Source organism: Oryx dammah, unplaced genomic scaffold, assembly GCF_014754425.2.
Source record: "Oryx dammah isolate SB20612 unplaced genomic scaffold, SCBI_Odam_1.1 HiC_scaffold_28, whole genome shotgun sequence".
Classification (NCBI taxonomy): domain Eukaryota; kingdom Metazoa; phylum Chordata; class Mammalia; order Artiodactyla; family Bovidae; genus Oryx; species Oryx dammah.
The window spans coordinates 43985565-44012629 of NW_024070212.1; the positions used below are offsets into that span (position 1 = coordinate 43985565).

Consider the following 27065-nt stretch of genomic DNA (forward strand, 5'->3'; position numbering starts at 1 on the left):
TTATGAAGGCAGCTAAAGAGGTCTTTTTGAGCTAACTCCCTGACTATCGAATGTAAAAGCTTGACATGTTTGTGTTTATTTTGTTTTATTTTCTAATTATTTTGCATTAACTTTACAATTTTCTATTTTGATTTGACTCAGATAATCACTGCCTTATCATTCTTAGCACACCTACATCGGGGTCATGGTTTGGCTTTATTTGAGTAGAGTTCTCTCTCTTTCTCTTTCTCTTTCCACTTTAGCCCTTGAAACAACCATATGTGAAGCACTGTAGTAATGCCACTCAAAGGTAAATAAAATATGCAAAATAATTAGTTTAAAATTGTCTATTAAATTAAATCACATTTAGTTTTAATAAACAAATATTTGTTTGTAGGTTTTATAGAAATTCTGAAATTTTTTACTCAGGAATTTCTTTCCTTGCCAAGTTAATACGATTCTAGTGATAATTAGAAATTCTGAATTCAGTAGGGGATTTAAACTGGCAAATGTGTTTTTACTGGTTAATGAACCACAAAGCAGTTATTTCCAGTATCTGTTAAGCAGGTGTTCCATAACTGCTGTTTATTTTTGCTGTTTTTTTAAAGTGTTGAACTGTCCTAATTACATAAATATTTTTACTCTTTTTCCATTAGCAATTTTTAAAGACCAGAAAATGTTACAAATCAGAAAATTTGTCCCGGGTGAAAATAAAAAGGAAAGGCAATTAAAGACAGTTATTTGACATGATTTTGGAAATTTTAGCTAATTTATTTAAAATTCATGGCATGTAGTAGGTGCTCAAAATGAAATAATAAAAATAAGAATAAACTGTAATATATATTAAGAATTTACTGAGTAGTTATATTTCAAAGTGCTTTGTGTAAAGTAACCCATTTAAGCCTCAGAACCACCCATACTATATTTTATCTTCATTCATCGATGAAGGAAGCTTAAGAAACCTAGGAGTCCACAACTAAGAGGCTGAACTTATGCACTATGGTACCAGAGCTCTTTAAGCAGACTTTTAAAAATAATTAGATAAAAATAAATCATTGCCCTTTTTTCTTCTAGGAGGTAACTTAAGTAATAAATAAGGTTTGATAACCACGTTTTTTTTTTTCCCCTTCATAGTCTTAGTCACTGCTTTGTTTCTTCATTTATTGCCTGTTTAAAATGGGCCAGGCATGGCACCACTTAGAACTCTGGAATGAAGATGAACATGATACAGGCCCTTCCAAGAAGGTTTCATGTTTTTTGGAGGAAGACAGCAAATTAATATGTAGTACTCTTTCAAAGGATGAACCATGAAGGAACTTTAATTATCAGTGTGAGTTGGTCAGATTTGCCTTGAGATGTATCAGTCTATAACTTTCAGTGTGGAAGCTGGGTTCAATGCAGAAGGGGTGAAGCAGGGTCTCTGAGAATAATGTGGAAGGCTGGAAGACAAAATCATGAAGACCAGGGACAGTGGGTATGTAGAAGAGAGGACAAGCTTGAATATAGTTAGGAGGTGTCCTAGTCTGTTTGGGCTACTATAACAGAAATATCACAGACTAGGTGGCTTAAATGATAAACATTTATTTCTTATACTTCTGGAGGCTGGGAAGTTTAAGGTCAAGGCGCTGGAAGATTTAATATCTGCTGAGGGCCTGCTTCCTCATTCATAGATGGATTTTTGCTGTGTATTCTCATGGCACAAGAGATGAGAGAGCTCTCTGAAGCCTCTTTTATAAAGGCACTAATCCCCTCTATGAGGGTTCCACCCTTATGACCTAACACCTCCCAAAGGCCAGCAACTTCTAACACCATCACACTGAGGTTTAGGTTTTTCAGTATGCAAATTTTGAGGGATCACAAATATTTAGTCCATAACAGGACATAAATATGATTTGGGAGTTGACTTTATGTGGGCATTTTGTTGTGTATAGGATAAATTGAGAGAAATCTTGAATTCAGTTTGAGATCTTTTGAGTTTCTTGTACCTGTGGGACATCCTGTTTAGTTTAAAGCTTGTAGCTAAGTATAGGGGTCCGGAATGCAGATGAAGAGTTTTCAATAATCAGAATACAAGTGGGTAAGTAAAAGCCTGTGGGTAGAGCTACCCAGGAAGAGTATGTAGAATGGAAAGAGTGTGGAGGTTAGACTTTGGGGACTTCGCACAGGTATTAGGGAGAAGCGAGTTAGGCATTGGCCTCAGGTGAAAAATGTAAAAGAGGCACCAAAAGACTCAGTAATCAAGGTAAATAATACAAACATATAAATCATACAAAATGTATAAGTGATGCAAGGATGTATAAAACACATATATGGAAGCACATGCATGCATGCTAAGTTGCTTCAGAGCAACTCTTTGCGACCCTGTGGATTATAGCCTGCCAATCTTCTCTCTCCATGGGACTCTCCAGGTAAGAATACTGGAGTGGTTTGCCATGCCCTCCTCCAGAGGATCTTCCAGACCCAGGGATCAAACCCAGGTTTCTTACATCTCCTGCGTTGGCAGGCAGCTGCTTTACAGCTAGTGCCACCTGAGAAGCCATATGGAGGCACATTTCTTTCCTTTTGCCTCAGTCTCCAGAGTGGCTCAGCTTGGCACTGATAACCAGACAAGGGCGGGCAGATGAGAATTTAGCCAAGAAGCACTATAATGGGTGAGGTGAGGAACACAGAGCTTGGTGAGAGAGTTCTTACCGGAAGCAGGGCTCAATGTGCTCTTCCTGTAATCCCTGATTAGTCAATGTGGTTATTTTTTGTACTTCAAAAATTATCCTTCTAGTTTACCTTATCTGCTGAGTCCATTTTTCCATCTCAATTTTATGTGACTGTTAAGAGATGAAATCCAAGTAGTTAATAAAGTTATTTGTTAGCTAATCTCTTTTAGAAAGTGAAGGTGGAAGCTTGAATCCCCGGCTCTGTTAAACGACATGGGGTGCAGGTCCCAATATTGTTGTTATTGTTTTTATTTACTCACTAAGTCGTGCCCTACTCTTTTGTGACCCCATGGACTGTATCGCCTGCTAGGTTCCTCTGTCCCTGGGATTCTCCAGACAAGAATACTGGAACGGGTTGCCATTTCCTCCTGCAGGGGATCTTCCTGACCCAGGGATTGAATGTGCGTCTCCTGCACTGGCAGGTAGCTTCTTTACCACTGAGTCACCCGAGAAGCACTAGGTCCCTGTATTGGTACATATCAAATTCACAATATGAATTTTTATTTTTAATCTCCAAAACTTAATGAGTTCATGATTCATAGTGAGAAAGCAATCTGATTCTGCCCTGGCCTCTTCTTAAACCATGGTTTGAAACAACTTCTCAAGCTTGAGCTTGCTTTTCTGATTGCTGACAATAGCTTTCTTCCCCAAATAGACTCAGTGCCTGAAGGAGTTTCTCGAATAAAGAAGTAACTGAAACCAAGATTCTTTGCGACTTAATGTCTTCTTAAAAAATACATTGTTTGTGTGGAGAGTACAAATATCAGACTAAAAACTCAGGCATGCAAGAAATAAAACCTCCTTTATTTTTCTGTAACTAAACAATTTTTGTTTTAGAGTGTTTTTAGAGTGTTCTAAAATTTTTGTTTTAGAAGTTTTCACTTCTATCAGAGTGAACGTTTAGTCACTGTCACTCTTAGAATTCTTTTTTCTGTGTTCATAGCCCTCCCCTCCTTCCCCCATTTCTCTGAGCTAATACCTGAGTTTCTGAGTATTTGGCGGCAAGTGTAGTCGGTGATCTAAGCCCAGCTGATGCTTCATAACATCTTTCTGCTAATAACGATCATGGGGAATGGGGAATCATCCTTTACCCCCATTTATCAAGTCCTCTCCTGTCCCTTACCTCTCTTCTACTTTGATGTCACTCTTGAACACATGGCAGTCATTCTTAAGTTCTTCTCAACATTGGGGCTTGGAGCACTTCATGGTTCAGTTGCCTCTTCCCAGGGCTTCATCTAGTGAGTAACAGGTTCTCAAGCTCGTGATTTATATGTACCTTGCTAGAGTTTGTCATTCCCCCTGTCCAGCTTGAGGAACTGATCTTCTTTCTCTGGATCTAACAATATTTCTGGACTCGTCTCTTTCCTTTTGATCCTCGTTTTGTTTCTCCATTCTTAAAGTACTTACATAGCTTAGATGCAAAGGTAGGAGTGGAGGATAAAGTTTGCTTTTAACTCATCACACATAGCCTCCTAAACCCACACTGTCAATCACCCAAGTTCTTTCAGTTTCCTTGAAAACTTGACTTCTGAAATTTGAAATCTCATAGTAAATCTCTTTGTGCCAGTGCTTTCTGCACTTGCATTCTTCCCTTTAAGAAATGAAAATCCTCGGCCTAGTTGCCTAACATGTATCAACTTTAGAAGGAAGGAAACAAAGTTATAGTAAAACATTCCTTATCCCACAGAGCCTGATTTTGAATTTAGATTTAACAGCATTGATGATTATCTCCCATCCTTCATCCAGCAGAGTCTCAAATGAGATCTGTTGGTGTGGGAAGATAGGGTAGGGGTAGGGTAAGTTCCTACTCTGGGTCAGAGAGACTACGAAATAAAGGATCTTAGCCTGACCCTTACTTTGGCTTAGACTAACTAAGACTAAGAGACTAAGAAAGAGGCCAGGGAAAGCCTTCCAGAACTCTGTTGGGAAGCTGAGATGGTACTTGCAGGACTGTGAGAGTGAGTGTCTCCTTAAATTTTGTGACATAGACCCTTCACTTACATCACCATAGTACTGGCCCTGAAAAGAGCTGCCAACCAAAGGGCTTCCACAGTCCTAGAGGTACCAGCCAGCCTGGGACACAGGAATGTCCTCATGAGTGTTTAAACTTGGGTAACAACTGCCAACCTGCAGCAGGGAGTCAGATGGATTTGGATGGCACAAGTGCACCCAGGACTCCTGGCTGGCTCACTGAGGGGCTTCCTGGTCATTAGGTTAATTTCCCAGTAATGCTACTGTATATAGTATGCATTGTGGGTTTTTTTTTTTTTTGAAATTATTAATCTGGTGGGGTTTTTTTTGAAATTATTAATCTGGTATAGTTTAATATAAATATATTTTAAGAACATTTCTCCTGATGAATTACTGTGTTGAGAACATTGTAATGAATTAGAAAAATGGATTTGTTTTTGAATGGTATATTTTAACTGATCTTTATTGGACAGTCTTTGGCATACTTCTAACAAAGGTTAGAAATTATTACTGTATAAGTTTAGTACTTGATTTTATGTTTGTGTTAGGATAGATATTAACTAGAAAAAACTAAGTGATCCTTCAAAGAAAATGCAAGTTTAAAAGGTCAGCAGAGGCAAAAATTTGCAGTTAAAATATTCGGTGAAATGTGACTACCTAAAAATTCTGTCAGGATATACATATATACAGGATATGAAAATTGTCAGGATATACAACTTTAAGAACAACAGGGATTCTGGGCCCAAACTCTTGCTGCGTGGTCATTTGGACATATTTAGACCTTGTTATTTTGAAATTGGGATGAAGTCTTCTGCTATATGAATTCTAACACATAACTGATATTTACTTTAATATAGAAGCATACTGCTTATGGGAAAGGCATTTTGGTAGAAGTCTAGTTAAGAATTTCAAAAGGAGAATTTTGGGAAATCTCAGTTTCTTTAAGAATACAAAATATACCCTGAATTTGTAATTAAAATAGGAAAGCATTGGTTGGTTTCCGTTGTCTACATATGAAATATGAATTCCAAAGAACATCTCCTGAAAATTTTTGGGCATTAATCCAATGACTGGAAATATTTTCTATGGCAGTGAACTCTCTTAGATAATATATTGCATCGTGCTTTCCCATATTTATAAAACACTGTTACAGATAAATTATTTTACTAAATATTTATAGTATATGTGCTTAAAATCTGAGTTGTACAGTTTGATTAATTACCATATATTAATGGAAGGCCTAATATGTGTCCACCAATATGAAAAGTGGGGAAAGGGACAGGTGCTTTTCTTGCCCTGACAGCTTAGTCATTAGAACAAGCATTAAACTCATTCACGACCAAGTGTTACGCATATATATAGCCAAGCAGGGACGTTATAGCTGAAGTAGGTAACCTAGTTTCAGGATTTAGGGTTGAACTTCCCTGAGGAAACAGAATTTAAGTTGAAAATATAGATGAAGGAAGGAAAGAAGATGAAGAAGGATCCCACCAGAGTACAGGCTATATATTGCAAACACTTAAGATGGGGAAGGATATTGAACTAAAGGTACTTTAGCAACGTTAGTGCTGCATGCCTGAAGTGTAGAGTAATGGTGGAAGTACCAAGTCATGAAATAGAAGAGGTCAGAGAGGAGCAGTACAAGTAACAATAACAGTGACAATAGTAATAATGACATTTATTGAAAAGTTCTATTATTTGATGCTTTCATTAAGAGACATGCATGCCATCTCATTAAGAAAGCACACTGAGCTACCTGCTGTAATTTAGAATTTTGCAAAATATTAAGTTCTGTCTTTGAACGTATGTGTTTTCTTGGTGCTTTAGTCCACTCATAGAATAGAATTCTCAGAAATTTATTCTCCAGGCAAAATATGTAATAAAATGTTAATTGACTAAAGAGAAGAAAAGTGTTAACTCTTGATTTCCTGAGGCTGATACAAGAAAGCTTTGCTTTAATTATTTATTTCAGACTGATCACAACTTTCTTCACGTCCATGTGACATACAAATTAAACTCATTTGTAATTGTCAGCCATCAGCCCTGTTGCTTTTATTTTGTTCTTCTTTAGTCTGAAATTTTATCCTGGTTAAGTGGTGGTTCTGCTTTTTTTTTTTTTTTTTAACCGACTTTACTGTTGATTAGAATGCAGTGTCTTGTCTCGTCGGGGTTTAAACTGAACTGGAAAAAACTTGCCTCTAAGTCAGGTGGGTTTCAGCTGGCTTTATGAGCAAAAGAAAGAAATCTTTCTATTTAAAGCTAGCTTTCTTTTCTTTGAGGTTGGGTTTTTATGAAAGAAAACTGTGAAACCTGAAGGGATGACATATCAGCAGAAAGGCTGGTATAAGAATGAGTTACAGAGATAAACTAATTGGGTTCGGTTATTAGTTCTGCAATTTACTAACTGTGTGACCTTGAGTAAATTCCTTTATCTCTTCCTACCTCCATTTCCTCTTTTGTAAATTAAGGATAATAATAGCATCTACTTGATATAGTTGTTGTTAGGATTAAATGAATCAATTTGCATACTATTCTTAAAACAGTTCCTGGCGCAAATGTATATAAATCCTCTGTAACTGTCATTGGTTTGCATTGATGGATTGATGTTCCCAGGTCTGTTTCTGTTACTACATATGTAGGTCCATAATGACAGTGGGTACAGAACGGAGTAACTAAATATGGAAAGAATGTGGAAAGAGACAGGAAAATATTAAGGATGGTAATGGAAAACAGAACAGACATTTCCTGCATTGCTCAGAAATTTCTTAGCAGAAAATTGCATGTGTGTGGCCTCTGTGTGTGTATGTATGTGAGAGAGAGAGAAAGAGAGAAAAAGAGAGAGAAACAGGGAAACAGAGATACCAGATTTTTGAGCTCTGCCTAATATATGCATGGAGTTGGAATGAATTATCTTCCTGAGAATTTTTTTTTGCCATGCTTTGGCCTCTCCAAAAAGCTTCAGTATGACATCTTGGTGCTGCCCAGTTTCATTAGTCTATAGCTCTTCGTTGTCATGGGGACTTCACCCTGGTGGACACTCGTTGTGTGAGTCCCTGCAGGGTACTAAGTGTTAACCTGAAATGTTTCCCTCCCTTAAAAGGGCCGAGAGAGAGTGAAACATTTCCTCTAAACATTTGACAAGGAAGTTTCTCTTCGGAGAATTTGTTCATATAGATTACATATTAATCCAAGAATATTGAAAAAGGAATCCTAAAAATCTGAAACCAAACTGATTTGATTTGTTTATACAGAAATTCTTTGCATAGTCATAAATACTAAACTGGAATTATATGATGCATTGTAGGTCAATAAATACTAAATAATAAAGCAGATGTGTTAAGACTATGTCTGTGAAAACAGAATATGTGTATTTTAAAAGATATTAATGAAGCATATTACTGTATTTGCAAATAAGAAATATCTTTGCATATGGGAAAATAGAATGCTCTCAACAAAAGAAATCAGCTGAATTGTCTTTAGAGCTTAATGGTATATTTTACCTTTGCAAAACATTTATTTGGTGCTCATAACAAATAAATATGCGAGTTTTGCTGTTTTCCCGAATGGACATACAATGGCAGCTGTCTTTCTAATCGCTCCCCTATTCAAACACTAATCGGTGGAACCCACGTAGAATGCTAGCCGCCTGAATAGGTAGACAATGGCAGCAGCGTTTTTAATCACAGTCCTATTCAAGCACTAATCGGAGTGATGATTAAGGGACATTAGAGGGAGCACTTTGACATCTGATCCTTTGAACTGGCGTCTGTGCAGGCTGCACTCCACACAGCTCACTTGGCCAGACTGATTTCCTTAAATAAAGTGCAGTGATTTCCAGTGTAGGAAATATTACATTAGAGCCTATTGAAATGATTAGGAATTGAGGAGCTTTTCTTTCAGTGAGGATTTGCTGTATGCTGTATACTCACAAAACTAGAACATTAATATTGCATGTACTCTGGGTGTCAAGGACTATAGAGACATAGCTTGAAAAAGGTTCTCCTGTAGTCACACACTTAAAATTGAATCTGAATGTGGAACTCTGCTATCATAGTTCTCCATTATGGAAGTTTCTTTGAATTTTTATCTAACTCAGTCAAGATCAGAAGATCCTAACTGCACTGCATTTTTTTTTTTTTTCTGTAGATCAGGGTATTTTATTGTTACCTCTCTTGAGTTGCTTTAATGACAACAAAAACAAGTATTATGTTATATTATATGCATGGTTATGTCTTTAATAAGACAGAATGAAGTGTTTCTATTTTTACTCTCAGAATTTCTAATATCTATTTAGATTTTACTAACCGATTCTCTAGAACATTACATATGATTGATCCTGAAAACATTAATATCTATTCAAAATTTGCAGATTGGATCAGTGGTTAACATTTCAACACCAATATTTGAGGATGTAGCTTTAAATATCTATCTATATATTTCTATATCTATCCATATTTATAATTTATGTTGAAAAACCTTTTCTATCATTGTGTATGAAGACTATGAATTAAACTGACAAAATACATTAATAGAATAAAAAGCATGCACATTTTATTTGATGTTAATACTTTATTTTTATGTCCATAAAGCCTTCATAGAAAAAAAGTGAAGACTCAAAGAAGCAGGTAGACTCATGGGCTTATATAGCATTTTAACAAAGAGTGGTGTATTGTGGAAAAGTGACCAGGCAAAAGAAAAGGGGTTTGACTTCTAAGTGTGGTTAATTGTGGGAAGGTAAGTATATGGGGGAAACTAATGGATGAGAAGATTTATTTAGTAAGGTTTGTTTGTTCATCTTGGTGTCAACTTTCTGTCTTTAGTGATAAGGATTGTTCTCCTGGTACGGGAGAAGGGGGGAGAAACACTTTCACAAGGGGAAATTTATGTCCTGCTTTTAGACAGATAGCAGAGGGCAGAGAGCTCTTTGTGAATTTGCTTTGTCTTAATTGCCTTCAGCTCAAAATAATCTTTCTGCTGAAGGAGCATATTTTGGGGTAGCATACTCTGCCTTCATGTGCAGCCTCTTAGGATTGAACTTGCTGTATTTTTTTTTATGTTCCTTAGTTATAGGAGTCTTTTTCTATAAGAGACAAATATGTATCATAAGTTCTGGAATAAATATAATTGTGGTGTACACTTTTGAGGATATCTGCCCCCCAGTTTACAGACACATAGTGCGGGCCCTTGAATTTGTTCGTGCACCATCTGACTCTGAGCTCATTCTAGAGTCATATTCTGAATCTGATTGAGAAAACTGATCCAACCCAGGAAAAGCAGATTCTCTCTTAGATACCTGGGACAAGAGATGGTATTTTATTCTAGGCTGTTTGGGCAGAAAAAATATGAAACCTGGATGTTGTGGGGTGGCCATTTTCCACCTGACAATTATATTAAAAGAAGAAAAAGCCAGTCTGAAGAGAGAGAAGATTGAGGCAGATGTAGATAAAAAAGCTGCCTAGGTTACTCATGGCTTTTCATCAGGAGAGTTTTGCAGTTTTGTGTTTTATGATATATTCTTGTACCCAAATATAGTCATCTTATTTTGGCTTAAAGGCAATGGCAACCCACTCCAATACTCTTGCCTGGGAAATCCCATGGACGGAGGAGCCTGGTAGGCTGCAGTCCACGGGGTCCCACAGAGTCAGACACGACTGAAGCAACTTAGCAGTAGCAGCAGCAAAGTAGGTTTTAAGTATAGACAACCAAAAAGTCCTAAGGTGCACAATATGACAATTTCTCATATGTCAAATTCTAATGACTTAGAAAAAGATGTTTAATTTTTAGGGAATATACTAAACTTATAATTAAAGTAGGAAAAGAAAAACAGAGTAAGTAGTAGTAAAATTTTACATGTTGAGTGAAACAGTAGAGTGTAATGTAATTAACTCCTGCTTAGAGACAGACTGCCTGTGTGCTAAGTTGCTTCAGTCACGTCTGACTGTTTGAAATGCTGTGGACCATAGCCCATCAGGCTCCTCTGTGCATGGGATTCTCCAGACGAGAATACTGGAATAGGTTGCTTAGGTGAAAATCGTTTCTCTGTGTTTACTGACTTGATCTTGGATACAATTCTTCACTTCTATCAGCTAACTCCAATTTCCTTCAATAAAAAAGGAAAATACTAATAATTAGAGCAATCTAATTAAATTATTTTGAGAATTAAGTGAACTAATAAATTTAAAATGGTATAATATAAAACTTGCGTGCATGCACACCAAGTCTCTTCAGTCATGTCTGACTCGTTGTGACCCCAAGGACTATAGCCCTCCAGGCTCTTCTGTCCATGGGATTCTCTAGGCAAGAATACTAGAGTGGGTTGCCATGTCCTCCTCAGGTGGATCTTCCTGATCCAGGGATCAAACCCACGTCATTCGTGTCTTCTGCATTTCAGTCAGATTCTTTACCACTGAGCCACCGTGGAAGCCCAGTATAAAGCTTAGCACCCGGTAAATGCTCACTAAACAATGTTATGTTATTATTTTATTTTTGTGTACATATGGGGAGTATCTCAGGCTCAGATGGTAAGACCCTTACCTAGTATTTCTTTGAGGAACTGTGTGTCTTCAGTCTTGGTTGTGGTTCCATCCCTAAGTTGTGTCTGACTCTTTGTGACCCATCTACTACAGCACGCCAGCCTTCTGTGTCCCTCACTATCTCCTGGACTTTGCTCAGACTCATGTCCCTTCAGTCAGTGATGCCATCCAACCATCTCATCCTGCATTGTCACCTTCTACTCGTGCTCTCAATCTTTCTCAGCAATCGGGGCTTTTCCAGTGAGTCGGCACTTTGAATCAGGTGGCTAAAGTATTGGAGCTTCAGCATCAGTCCTTCCAATGAATATTCAGAGTTGATTTCCTTCAGGATTGATCTTATTACAATCCAAGGGACTCTAAAGAGTCTTCTCCAGCACCACAGTTCAAAAGCATCAGTTCTTCAGTCATAATTTATAGATATTAAATATTGAGAAAAGCGATAGTACATCTATCTTGTGTGACTTTTTTTTCAAATGTCACATGCTTTTTTTAAAAAATGAGGTAAAATTGGTATGTAACATTATATAAGTTTCAGGTATAAAACATTATAATTCGACATCTGTACACAATGTGATTACCACTAAAGGTCTAGTTACCGTTCATCACTATATAATTGACCCCCTTCATCCATTTGGATATTTGGTTAACAAATCCAGGTTAATATAACCAGATTTTTATGACTAAATAGACCTTTTATCATAAACTCAGTGTTCTTTATTTTGTAAAAGACAAAACATACCCAGATGTAGTATTTTTAGTTTGTTTCCATGTTACATGATGTAATTGTAGTTGGTTATTTTGGATTACTTGCATTTTTTCCTCCCAATAAGAATACAGGTAGTATTTATGGTATGACTTTGCTCTTATTATCTATTGGTTCATCCTATCCATATGCTTTTAAATTGCCACTCATGTGTTTTGAGAATTGGGATCTGTATCTATACCTCTATATTAATGTATCTCTCTTTATCTCTATCTATATGCCTTCTTTTTAAAGTTATACTTTCTGGCTTTAAAGCTAGTAGCTTTTTAAATTACAAATCAACAATAATCTTCCCAGATCTTTTCCCCACAGCACTGCCTAAAGTAGTTTGACAGTGTGGTTGTTTTTCTTGCACATATTTGGAATAGCTTTTATATTATCCCTGGGCTCTTGCCATCTTTTGGTTTAGTAGGACAAGATTTAAAAGAGTGAATAAAAGGAAGAGAGCCAGGAGGTCCAGCAAGGAGAACAGAGGTTTGAATGTGGAATATGCATAATGTATTTGGGAGACAAAAATACAATAGATAATTCAAACTTGAAAAGGGATTCTTGTCTGAGAGCAATAGAAGAAGGAAGTGTGAGATGGAAATGTCTAGAAAGGAAAACTGTATTGAGCTTGTGAAAACAATTAAGTATACTTTAGGGATTTGGATGTTTCCCTTAGGGTAATAAGCTCATTATTTTGACTACAATATGACCATCATAAAAGTAATGTTTTAAAATTAATGAGTAATCTTTAGAACATTAATTTGCAACTTTTTAGTTAAGAGCATCAATAAAGGTGGGAGTTATGGGAATAGAGAGAATGGGATTAAAGATTCTTCAGATATTGTGAAGATTATTTAGAAGGAATGAGCAGCTCTGTACATTGGAAAGGGATGAAAATGTTAAATAAGATGTCATTTATCATTCAATAAATATATACTGAGTACCATGGTGGTGGTTAGTTGCTAAGTCATGTCCAACTCTTGCAACCCCATAGACTGTACCCTGCCAGGCTCCTCTGTCCATGGGATTCTCCAGGCTAGAATATTGGAATGGGTTGCTATTTCCTTTTCCAGGGGATCTTTCCAACCCAGGAATTGAACCTGGGTCTCCTGCATTTCAGGCAGCTTCTTCATAGTAGGGGTACAAGAAGGTACCCATATTTTTATTAGGGAGAAACAGACAGGAGTGGAATGTGGCACTGATGTATGGTGAGAACTACCAGCTGCCTTGGCCCATTGACTGGCATAGTGCCTGGCGTATAGTGAGCACACTCAGTGACTGCTAGCTGTTATCTTTGTTCCTGATAGATTTTGATATCATTGCTGCTGATTTTTTCTTCTTGTTGTTGTTATTACAGACAATCAGTGGTAAAATCACTTCTTTCTAATTACTGGTGATATTATACCTTCTGTGGTTCTGGCTGTACCACACTTGCCTCTAGGCAGAGATGGAAAAAAAAAGAGCGAGTGGAAGAGAAGATAACTTCCCTGCAATCCAGAGAAAGGCTGATAGAATTTATCAAGCCTCAAGCTTTTGGGTATATGTTGGACAGGTTATCTGCAAGGCAAAGTTTAGGCTTTATCAGATGTTCTAAGCTTTATTGCATTGAATATCATTTACTTGTAATTTTTTCACTGAAAGTGTTCTTTTGAAGAGTCTTACTTATCTTCCCTATAAAAAGCATTATTCCTTTTTACTTCATCTTATACCTTCTTGGAAATGTTCACAGTACATTTTGTCTAGCATTGAAAAATTACTTTCTTTGTGATGAATGTCATCATAGTAATCCGGTTTTAATCTTTTGAGTGGGAAATATTATGAATCAATTGAATAAATGTTTAATCCCTCAAAGACAGAAATAAATGGAAGTGGTGGCATTTCAGTCTTTTCATTCATTCAACAAACTGAGTTTGGACTGATGGTAAAAAGATAAATATGATTTAGTCACTGAGTTGTGTCTGACTCTTTGCAACCCCTTGAACTGTAGCCTGCCAGGCTCCTCTGAGCATGGGATTTCCCAGGGAGGAATACTGGAGTGGGTTGCCATTTCCTTCTCCAGGAGATCTTCCTGACCCAGGGACTGAATTTACATCTTCTACATTGCAGGTAGTCTCTCAATTGAATAAATATTTAATCCCTCAAAGTGAAAGTGAAAGTGAAGTCACTCAGTCCTGTCCGACTCTTTGCAACCCTATGGACTGTAGCCTATCAGGCTTCTCCATCCATGGGATTTTCCAGGCAAAAGTACTGGAGTGGGTTGCCATGCCCTTCTCCAGGGGATCTTCCTGACCCAGGGATTGAACCCAGGTCTCCAAGTTGTGGGAAGATGCTTTACCCTCTGAGCCACCAGGGAAGCCCTTAATCCCTCAAAGACAGAAATAAATGGAAATGGTGGCATTTCAGTCTTCTTTTCATTCATTAAACAAACTGGGTTTGGACTGATGGTAAAAAAGAAATGAACAGAGAAAGTCAAAATAGAAATTATATTTTAAAAATAAATATTGAATAGATAAATTCTAAAACATAGAAAGATTCTAGAACATTGGATAATGTTGGGCATTCTATAAATATTTGTGAAATAAATAACTGGATAATTACAGAACATTTACCTTTGCCAGGAGGGAGTGCAGTAATTGGAGAACATGATGGATAATTTGAACCTTGAAGATGTAGCAGGCCTTTAAGCAAGCAGGAAAGAGAAGGGGGAAAGAAAACAATACAAGCAAACAAATGTCATGTGTAGCCTCACAGATTTATGGAACTGTGACATATTTTCAATGAACTGCAGATAACTATAGTATTACTAGAATAGACAGATAATAAGGACCAGCTTATGAAGGGCTTCAATTGTATGTTACTGTCCACCCTTTTAGAAGAAGAAATTAAATAGCACTCACTTAATTTTCACAATAACTCAGTGATGTTAAGTACTAGAGTTATCCCTATTTAAAGACAAGGAACAGAGAATTAGAGATGTTAAGTTCCTTGTCCAAGTCACATAGCTAGTAAGTAAAATATCTAGCATCTAGGAATGAAATTGACCCCTTTAAATCCTAGCACACTTTAGAATATATAAAAATATATATTTTTATAGGAAAAAATTAAATGTTTCGAATATTTTTGTACTAAACTGAAAAAAGACAGCAATAGCTATTACATTTATCTACCTTTTAAAGTTGTTTTTGTTACCAGTTTTTCATTATGCAAGTTTTACTAGGTTTTCCCAAAATTCAAATCAAATTTAACTAAAAATCTCATTTCAAAAGAGTGATCCAAGTCTACTCAGCAGCTTGATATACCTGACAGAAAATTGTCTCAAAGCAATAATGTTATTGTACTATCATAAAGGCAGTAATGGAAATAGAAATAAAAATACTTTATTATGAGTTAGAAAATAGAAACAGATATTTTAATAATGGGAATAAACGTCTAGAAAGCTACATGTGAAAGATCAGTAAAATTCAGTAATGTTGAAAACAGTGCTGAAAATAGTGATTTTGATGAAAGAAAAAAAGTGTTTTGAGGTTTGCATTGTATTTGGGTCTTACATTGGCAGTTAACACAATGTTGTCATCAGGAAAGAATCTAGACAGAACATATACTTTTAAGAAATCATTTAAAATCTATCATGAATGTAGTATCAAGATAGCAATTTCAGTTTGCATTTTTAGAATGTTTTCCTCCAAGGAAGTCAAAACACTTGACATTTATCTTATTACTATGGTGAAGTATTTCTGTGGTAGGTATTATTGTCCTGTCATTCCTCTCAAGAGAAAATACATAGAAAGTGTCAGGAGTTTTTTTAACAGTTACTTAAACTTTTTTCTGTTTAAAAGCCAACTAAGTCTCGGTGAACGATAACTTTATCCACTTAATTCCTCTGGCCAAAAATGTTGAATTCTTTATTTCTCATTTTCTGCACACATTGTTTCTAGTCTGTTAAGAAATTAGCTCTACCTTCAAAATACATACAGAAAAGGCAACTTCTCACCTTCTCTACCTCACGAGAGCTTCATTTAAATTGTGATCTGTGTGAGTGGTTTCTCCTAGAATTTTGTGTACAGCTGCACAATCATATCTGGTCTTCTAGTTGTTACACTTGCTTGGACATTTGTTTGGCTCAGGCAAGAATACAAATAGAGGCCCACATCCCTTCTGTCTGAATATTTATAGGCTATAATGCAAGACCAAAAAGTGTTAAAAAATTATGTTCTAGCATCCAACTTTAACAAATACATATTCATAGTGACAATGTTGAAAAATACGTCTTTTATTCATGTCTGTTCTGTTGGTGGGCTGCTGAGGCTTAGATGAGTAATAAACATATGTATTGTTTAAAAATTATTGTATTTATATTATGAAATTTATTTTTTCTTGCCTTTGTTTCAGCAGAATTCTACAAACTGTTGTGATAATTGAGGATGTCATATAATTTGTATTCTAGTGACAATAATGTTTTAAAGAATTAAACTATAAATGCAATTTAGTCAAAATGTACAAATTTAAATATAATTCATTAAAATGTAAATGAAAGTTTTTAAACTATTTAAACATTTACAGACTATTTGCATATATTTAAAATTTATTTTTCTAAAATATTCAAATTATGAGAATGACATAATAAAATAATACAAACAAAATTGTGCAATGAAGTAATATACTTTATAATTTTTAATGTCTCAAATTTAAAATGCAGATATTTAAATGAAGTTGGAATTTATATTTAACTTTTTTGTAAATATTATCAAATATTAGTATTTTGATAAAAATAAATTAATTTCAGTATAAACTTTAGTTTTCATGTATATGGTACTATAAAGAATTATGTTTCACATATTCTATCTAGATCTATATAGGCATACAAATTTAAGAGTAATACAGATTGTTTAATATTGCAAGTTATTCTTTGGCTGCCACAAGCAGATTTTTGTAAGGATTATGTAGACGGGGGTTGGGGGGGATGGGGTGGGGAGGAGAAACACATTCCTCTCCAGGCCCTGCTGAGTTCCCTCTACCACACAGCACTTCTTCGTACTACTAGTAAATGATACATGAAGTATTGCATATATGCTATCTATAGGGAAGGACATTAATTTTATGTTATTAATTAGAGGCTTCTGTGACTCACTTCTTCCTTTCATTACAAAGCAGTTTTGTTTCATATGTCAGTAATGGCATAACTCAAACTTGTTCATATTGTCCTCTCTTTTTGAAGGAGATAGGATGGAAGATGTAGAGAAATGTTCTCTGAAGTCTGAATGATTGATTATGATAATGGATGTATAAAATTATGAGAGAGGTTAGACCTGTTTCTGCTCCTAATATCAGTTTCAGAATGACAGAAGCAGCCATTTGTTCTTCAGTAAGTTTATTATGGGTGTTTATGTATGAAATATAGAGATTCACTAAAGTGACCATCTCTTGCCCTGATCTAAAGCAACATTGAACTTAATGTATTCTCCTCGATGATCTTGTTTTCCTCTTGTCCTCAGCCATTAAAAAAAACCCCAAACCCCATATTATTTTTATCTTGAAACATAAAGTCCAGCATGTCTTCTCACTGTCTTCCCATCACACTCAAGATAAAATGCAGTATTGTAAAACTTGCGACACTGTCCTTCTTATTCCAAGTTTTGTTGTTCTCCCCATGACATAACTCTGTGGGACTGCAGCGTCATATGGTAGTTCTGGGGCTTACCTGGTGGCTCAGTGGTGAAGAATCTGCCTGCCAGTCCAGGAGATGTGGGTTCTATCCCTGGGTTAGGAAGATCCCCTGGAGAAGGAAATGGCTACTGCCTTTTTCTTTTGTTGATGGTTTTCTTTGCTTTGCAGAAGCTTTTCAGTTTGATGTCGTCCCACTTGTTTATTTTTGCTTTTGCTTTTGGTGTCAAGTCCAAAAATTTTTTCTAAGACCAATCAATGTCAAGGAGCTTTTCTCCTTTGTTTTCTTCTAGGAGTTTTGTATTTTAAAGCCTTTTGTTTAAGTTTTTAATCAATTTGAAGTTGATTTTTATGTATGGTGTAAAATAGGGGTCAAGTTTCATTCCTTTGCATGTGGCTTGTTTTCCCGTGATGATTTTCATTGCTTTGAAGTCTGCTCTCTCTCTCAAGTTAATATATCTACTCTGGGTGGTGAATCTGACAGTATTTTGGAGGCTTCCCTATTATTGGGTTGCCTGGAGTTTTTCACTGTCAGACTTGTTCACATTGGGCCCCCAACAATTTATCAATTACAGTTTATCTTTTCCTACTCTGGTACTGCTTCCCGTGGCAATTTCCTCTCCTTAGTCTTTATGCTGGTATACTCTGACTCCCTGTGTGCACCTGCCTCTCCCATCTTGGGAAAATGCATTGCTCTGGGTCCTCCCCTCTTTACCAAGTCCAAGAAAAGCTGTTGATTTTTCAGCTTGTTCAGCTTTTTACTTTTGTTAAGTTGCAGTGATGACTTCCAATTTCTTTACTTGCAGAACCAGAAACTGGAAGTATGTCTCCTTAATTTTTTGTGAAACCTCATATAGCTTCCTGCTTCATGGCATAATCTGAGATACTGCTGCTGCTGCTGCTGCTGCTAAGTCGCTTCAGTCGTGTCCGACTCTGTGCGACCCCAGAGACGGCAGCCCACCAGGCTCCCCCGTCCCTGGGATTCTCCAGGCAAGAATATTGGAGTGGGTTGCCATTTCCTTCTCCAATCTGAGATACTGCTTCCCATATATCTGCATAGCATACTCTCTAACTTCCTTCATATATCTGCTCAGATGTGATCTAACTGGCAAGATCTTTCTTGAGACTGAAAGTCATAATAGCAATGTCTCCCATTCCAGCATTTCTTTCTTCCTCTGTTGTTCTATCTGTCTTTCTATTTCTTATTATCTCTATTTACACTTAATTTTTCTCTATAGCATTTGTTATCACCTACATATTTGCTGATATTTGTTTGTTGACGTTTTCCTTCTCTAGAATACAAGTTTCTTGAAGGCAGTGGCTTAGTCAGTTTTGTTCACAACTATGGCCTCAGGGCTGAGACAAATACTTGGCAAGAGTACATGCACAAATTAATGAAACAAAAATTCTAGAAACTAGACCATGTTACTATATCAGATCTAATTAACAAAACTTAAATAGTCTCACATGTATCAAAATTGAAGTTCAAATTTAAAATTTGGTTTTCCAAATTCATTTGCCGTTGGACACCAATATTTTCATCTTGTATACGTTTTGCTGGATCAGAGTTAGAAATATTTAGCCCCAAGTGTACTCAATAAAAAGGTCTGTAGTAGAATGCCCAATTATCTCTAACCATCTCTAACAATATTTTTAGTGAGCAATATGATTCTCAAGTTCTATAAGTAAATATAATAATGCTATCATCCTGGCTTTTAACTGAAAAAACTATTTTAGGTCATAAGAAGAAAAATATCAGATAACTTATATCTTTGGATTATTATGATGGTAAGTTTTTATTTTTGTCTGGAATTATTCTCTATAAAGGACTTGAGGAGGAGCATTTTATGCTTTTTCTGTGGTGCCCAAATGAAATCAGTAATAATGGTTCTTACTCTGATGCACTTAAGACCTGGACATCTTATGAAATTGTGAGATCCTTTGAGGCATACTTTGTAATATTGTTTATAGGTTAAAATTTCACAAACAGAATAATCTAGCTGAAGAGAGTACCGCTACTATAAAGATAGGCCACTTTTTCCATCATCACAAATTGAGTAATCATTTAGTACAGCACTTTCCAACCTTTTTCTTTATTTTTCTTCTGTTTTAGAACACCATGGCACGCATAGAAATATATACATGCCACAATGCAGTATCAGGGAGTATTTGGAGATGTATAAATGGGGCTTGCTAAATGAGTTAATTGCATTTCTGGATATATGTTAATTTATGTAAATAAAAGTTTTGTGTATAGGTAAATACAACATATAACGTAAGTATGTCATTATATATAAAACATAAATATGTATGTAAACAGTAGAATGTAGTAAAAATCAAGTACAGAAAGAAGATATTAAATGTTTATAATTTATTAAAAACCTTTCAAATATGGTATTTTTGAAATATATTAAGATCAGAAAGGTAACAGACGGACCTATATAGTGTTCAAATATGTTTTCAGATGTGGTAAATTCTGAATGCGTACAGATGACTCACTTTTTATCATATAAAAATGCCATCACTTTACATCCATTAATATGTCTTGCCACACTTCTAAGCCACTCTCAGAGGCTGGTTAAGAATCTCCCTATGGAAGACATACTGAGTGCCAGTAGCCTGTGTGATTACTCTACATCTGCCTTCCTGTGGCATCTTTTGATTTAATCATTCAAAGTTGGCAAGGTGATTTGGAAAGTAAGTGGAAAATAAAGGTTATTTTATATATCCTTTTGGAAATACTTCTTGAAGTTTCATCCTAGTTTTAAGGAAGGAAGATTTTATCTGTGGCCATGTAGCTGTGTGTATTCCCATGACTTCTGTTACAACACTGGAGATGACTAGAGCCTCTTGGTGACAGGTCTTGTGTCTTAGTCATCTTTGGTTCTTCTATGTGTGTGTAACTGATTATAGCGCAATAATGAAGAATTTTAAAATGCAGTAATCACATTCCCAAATATTGTCACTTATATTAAAAAAAAGCCAATTGCCAATTGTTACATTATAATATGGTCTTCTTCTAAGTCACGTCAGCCATGTCCGACTCTGTGCGACCCCAGAGACGGCAGCCCACCAGGCTCCCCCGTCTCTGGGATTCTCCAGGCAAGAACACTGGAGTGGGTTGCCATTTCCTTCTCCAATGCATGAAAGTGAAAAGTGAAAGTGAAGTCGCTTAGTCGTGTCCAAGTCTGAGAGACTCCATGGCCTGTAGCCTACCAGGCTCCTCCATCCATGGGATTTCCCATGCAAGAGTACTGGAGTGGGGTGCCATTGCCTTCTCCATAATATGGTCAAGTACTTAACAATTTTGTAACTGATTTTAAAAGGAAAAGCAATGTACTTATATTGGTGTCATATAGGTGAATTTCTGGGTTACTTTTGCCATAAATTTAAGTAAAACAAAATAAATGCAATGTTATTGACTCATGCTCTTCTGAAGTCTATCTCATAATGCTATAATATGCCACAAAAATTTATTAACTTTCAGCAAATATTTCCTGACAATTAACTGTGGAGAGAATGGAACAATGTAAATAATCTAAGAGTGAGTGAGGATGGCAAGAAAGAAACAGAAAAAAATAAAATGAGAGAATGGTGATGATGAAAATTCTATGGTAATTTTTCATAATATAAATGAATGACTTTCCAGTAATCAATAAGTAATGAATTTTAGGTCTCAGTTATTTTATATTATTTGCAATAAATCATTTTTTAGATATCTGCAGAAGTATTTTGATATTTTCACAAATACTATCCTAGAACACCAAAAGCACAGAGATATATAAGCTTGAGTACACTCCTGGGGAGAAAAACTAAATGCATTTCATGTAGTTCAGTCAACACGCTTACTCTACCCATTAAAGATGGTTATTTTTCTTTTCACATTCAAATAATAGGCAAATCTTTCTCCCAACTAACCAATGTCAATAAATAATCTTATACTGTTGAATTCTCAAAGTTCCTGGGCAGCATGTCCAAAAGCCTATGGAAGAAGCTAATTTTTTGAGTATAGTGCACGTTTTTCTTCCTCTGCCTCTGCAGCAATATTTCCTCTTCCACACACAAACACAAAGCCTAAGCTTGTCACTTTAAAAAAATTTGTTGAAGTATATATTATAACTGGAGGTATTCACAGATGTAATCAGCTAAAGTTCCTTTTCTCATCCAGACCTCAAAATCACTAACCCATTCTCTGGAAAAGCCAAACACTCATTTCTCTTTTATTCCTAAAGCCTCCACAATTTAGTTTCTACTTCCTCCCCATAATGAAATCGCTCTCATCATGGTTACAAGTGGCCTCTGTGTTGCCAAGTCCAGTGAACATATTTCCAATAATTCTTTTCTTACTAGAGGTCTCTGTATAATTTGATATATGTATCAAATTCTATCTGTCTGTCTATCTGACATCTTAACCTGGGATATCAAACAGGAACATTAGTTGCAAAATAAAACAATATTTTCACAAAAATCAGTTCCACTTATTTGTAAGAAGTCTTCTATTTCTTTGGTCAAGGACCAAAGATAATATCACACCATTCAGATATATTCATTAAATTCAACCTTGTTTTTAGGTCTCTTTGAGGTTTTATATCTTTTCAGAAACTTTATCTGATTACTCCCTATTCAGTATCCTGTATCTACCTCCAGTGTAGCCCAACCTCCCTCCTTTCTATTTTGCCTTACTTTCTCTCCCTTGCTTTATTCAATTAACTAATCTGTTGAGAATTTATTAATTCCCTGGCACCGCTATAAGCATTTGGAATACAACTAGACAAAAATCTTTTCTTCAGGGCACTCTTATTCTAGTCATAGGAGATAGACAATAAAAGCTTACAAATAAGTAAATTATATTATACTATTTAGAAATTACTTACATTGTATTTGCATTGCTTGTTTACTTGTCACTCCTTCCAATGATACTATAAGTTCTTAAACCTACTAAGTGTCCAGCATCTTATTAGATACTTGCAATTTTTATTGACTCTAAAATCTGCCTTTCCCACTAATTGGTGAGTTTGTTTCCCAACTCAATTAGCCTAGCCTTCCTTACTGTATTCCAGGGTCTTATATCAATATAAATTAACTTTAGAGTGCCACTTTCAACCTTCCCTGGTGGCTAAGAGTTTAAAGTGTCTGCCTCTAATGCAGGAGACCTGGGTTCTATCCTTGGGTCGGGAAGATCCTTTGGAGAAGGAAATGGCGACCCAACTCCAGTATGCTTGCCTGGAGAATCCCATGGACGGAGGAGCCTGGTGGGCTACAGTCCATGGGGTCGCAAAGAGTTGGACATGACTGAGCGACTTCACTTTCACTGTCAGTTTCAGGGCCACTTTCATGCTTTGCTAGGACCCTAAAGAGAAGTTCTCTTTGAGCAAATCTATACTACTATGTTACATGCATTATTATTTTCCTTTTATTCCAATTTGGGTGTTTATGTGTTTATTGATTGCTTTCTAGAAACTTACTATTGTATGTACTCTTATATAACATTGTAACTTAAACTGTCATATTGGATTGATCATAGGATTATAGACTTTTAGGAGAGTTAGTTGCTACATATAAAAACAGATTTTCCTGATTCCTGGGTAGTACACATTGATCTATTTCATTAATTTTAATGTCTGCATAATCAGTTCAGTTTAGTTGCTCAGTCGTGTCTGACTCTTTGCAACCCCATGGACTGCAGCATGCTAGGCCTCCCTGTCCATCACCAACTCCTGGAGTTGACTCAAACTCATGTCTGTTGAGTCGGTGATGCCATCCAACCATCTCATCCTCTGTTGTCCACTTCTCCGCCCACCTTCAATCTTTCCCAGCATCAGGGTCTTTTCCAATGAGTCAGTTCTTTGCATCAGGTGGCCAAAGTATTGGCTACATAATATTCTATTACATACACATGTAATTGCATATTTAATCATCTTTTTTTTAAAGACTTATACCACTTCCCAGTTGTATACCATTACAAGCCATGCTGTAGTGAAACTCCTCTGTCTACCTTCTTTATGTATATCTACATGTTTCTATAGTGTAGAGTCCTAGAAGTGAAATTGCTGGTTCTAACAATGAATGATGAAAATTTTTCCTTTATAAAGAGTTTACCAGTTTATACTTCCCCTAAGAGTCCCTTGGACAGCAAGGAGATCCAACCAGTCCATCCTAAAGGAGATCAGTCCTGGGTGTTCATTGGAAGGACGACTGATGTTGAAGCTGAAACTCCAATACTTTGGCCACCTGATGCGAAGAGCTGATTGAGGGCAGGAGAAGAAGGGGACGACAGAGGATGAGATGGTTGGATGGCATCACCGACTCAATGGACATGGGTTTGTGTGGACTCCACGAGTTGGTGATGGACAAGGAGGCCTGGCATGCTGTGGTTCCTGGGGTCGCAAAGAGTCGGACATGACTGAGAGACTGAACTGAATGAACTGACTCCCCCTGAAGTATAGATGCTGTTTCCCTTTCTTCTTTACAAATCTTTCATCTCTGTGTGTGTGTGTGTGTGTGTATGTGGTGTGTATATGTGTGTTTTATTTCTGCATATTCTGGTGATCATATAGCATTTCCTTATGAAGGGAAGGGGAGTTTGCCCATGAATCTGTGGTGTAGATCTTCTGTCTCTGCTGTATGCCCTGATAGCATGCTACATCACATTTCATCCTAATTATAATACCATTTCTATTATATTTTACTTTTTAACTGTTATCTTGTTTCTTAACTTCTTCAGTTAAATATATCATTAAGGTTAAAAAATAACAATTATAACTTGGATAGATCTTTAGTATGGAGTTTTTTAGTTTTACATATTTAGAACAAGTTTCTTTTCTTTTTTCTTTTTACCTAATATATGTTGAGAGAATGAATGGTTCATGCATTTTCAAAATGATCATAGTTTTCTTATCATTTTTGGTTTATGCTTCATAGTAGTAAAAAAGCCTATATAAAAATTTGTTTTTAGAATTGACTGTAAAATGTAATTTTAAATTTGTATAATATTCAGTTCAGTTCAGTTCAGTTGCTCAGTCATGTCCAACTCTTTGTGACCCATGAATCACAGCACGCCATACCTCCCTGTCCATCACCATCTCCCGGAGTTCACTCAAACTCATGTCAATAGAGTTGGTGATGCCATCCAGCCATCTCATCCTCTGTCGTCCCCTTTTCCTCCTGCCCCCAATCCCTCCCAGCATCAGAGCCTTTTCCAAAGAGTCAACTCTTCGCATGACGTGGACAAAGTACTGGAGTTTCAGCTTTAGCATCATTCCTTCCAAAGAAATCCCAGGGCTGATCTCCTTCAGAATGGACTGGTTGGATCTCCTTGCAGTCCAAGGGACTCTCAAGAGTCTTCTGCAACACCACAGTTCAAAAGCATCAATTCTTCGTTGTTCACCTTTCTTCATAGTCCAACTCTCACATCCATACATGACCACAGGAAAAACCATAGCCTTGACTAGATGGACCTTTGTTGGCAAAGTAATGTCTCTGCTTTTGAGTATGCTGTCTAGGTTGGTCATAACTTTTCTTCCAAGGAGTAAGCGTCTTTTAATTTCATGGCAGCAGCCACCATCTGCAGTGATTTTGGAGCCCCCAAAATAAGGTCTGACACTGTTTCCATTGTTTCCCCATCTATTTCCTATGCAGTGATGGGACCAGATGCCATGATCTTCATTTTCTGAATGTTGAGCTTTAAGCCAACTTTTTCACTGTCCTCTTTCACTTTCATCAAGAGGCTTTTTAGTTCCTCTTCACTTTCTGCCATAAGGGTGGTATCATCTGCATATCTGAGGTTATTGATATTTCTCCTAGCAATTTCGATTCCAGCTTGTGCTTCTTCCAGCCCAGCGATTCTCATGATGTACTCTGCAAAGAAGTTAAATAAGCAGGGTGACAATATATAGCCTTGACGTACTCCTTTTCCTATTTGGAACCAGTCTGTTGTTCCATGTCCAGTTCTAACTGTTGCTTCCTGACCTGCATATAGATTTCTCAAGAGGCAGGTCAGATGGTCTGGTATTCCCATCTCTTTCAGAATTGTCCACAGTTTATTGTGATCCACACAGTCAAAGGCTTTGGCATAGTCAATAAAGCAGAAATAGATGTTAGGTTACTTTTAATGTCCTAAGAATAATTGAAAGTAAATTATGTCCCCTTATTATGGGCTATCATGTAAAATTTGATATATATTTATTAATTTAAACTTGTTGGTTGTTTAAGCAACACTATCAGGTTTCTGTTTAAATGGGACTGATCATATGGTGTGTACAATCTAGTTAGGAAAGATCAACAGTAATTAAACAGATCAAAATTTTGGCTATTATAGATACATTGTGGTGAATATAAATAGAAATGAGAGGAAATTGAGAGAGTCAATTCCTAGGCAGGTTGATAAAAAGTTCGGGGTCCCAGAGGAGGAGAAAGGGGTCTGGGGCTCTCAAGGAGGTCAGTTCAGTTCAGTGACTCAGTTGTGTCCGATTGTTTGTGACCCCATGTACTGCAGCATGCCAGGCCTCCATGTCCATCACCAGCTCCTGGAGTTTACTCAAATTCATCCCCCTTGAGTCAGTGATGCCATCCAACCATCTCATCCTCTGTCATCCCCTTTTCCTGCTGCCTTCAATCTTTCCCAGAATCAGGGTCTTTTCCAACGAGTCAATTCTTCACATTAGGTGGCCAAAGTATTGGAGTTTCAGCTTCAACATCAGTCCTTCCAATGTACAACCCAGGACTGATCTCCTCTAGGATGGACTGATTGGATCTCCTTGCAGTCCAAGGGACTCTCAAGTGTCTTCTCCAACAGCACAGTTAAAAAGCATCAGTTCTTCGGTGCTCAGCTTTCTTTATAGTCCAACTCTTACATCCACACCTGACTACTGGAAAAACCATAGGTTTGACTAGACGGACCTTTGTTGCTAAAGTAATGTCTCTGTGTTTTAATATGCTGTCTTGGTTGGTCATAACTTTCCTTCCAAGTAGTAAGTGTCTTTTAATTTCATGGCTGCAATCACCATCTGCAGTGATTTTGGAGCCCCCAAAAATGAAGTCTGACACTGTTTTCACTGTTTCCCCATCTATTTGCCATGAAGTGATGGGACCAGATGCCATGATCTTAGTTTTTTGAATGTTGAGCTTTAACCCAACTTTTTCACTCTCCTCTTTCACTTTCACCAAGAGGCTCTTTAGTTCTTTTTTACTTTCTGCCATAAGGGTGGTGTTATCTGCATATCAGGAGAAGACACTGACAACCCAATCCATACGCTTGCCTGGAAAATCTCATGGATGGAGGAGCCTGGTAGGCTGCAGTCCATGGGGTCGCTAAGAATTGGATATGACTGAGTGACTTCACTTTCACTTTTCACTTTCACGCATTGGAGAAGGAAATGGCAACCCACTCCAGTGTTCTTGCCTGGAGAATCCCATGGATGGAGGAGCCTGGTAGGCTGCAGTCCATGGGGTCGCTAAGAG

General features: G+C 36.7%; 1 protein-coding gene across 1 annotated transcript in view; it reads left to right on the forward strand.

Annotated features, from left to right (window-relative positions):
* The window catches only part of DPYD (dihydropyrimidine dehydrogenase), a 916336-nt gene that overhangs the window by 51384 nt on the left and 837887 nt on the right, over window positions 1-27065 (forward strand). The window lies entirely within an intron of this gene.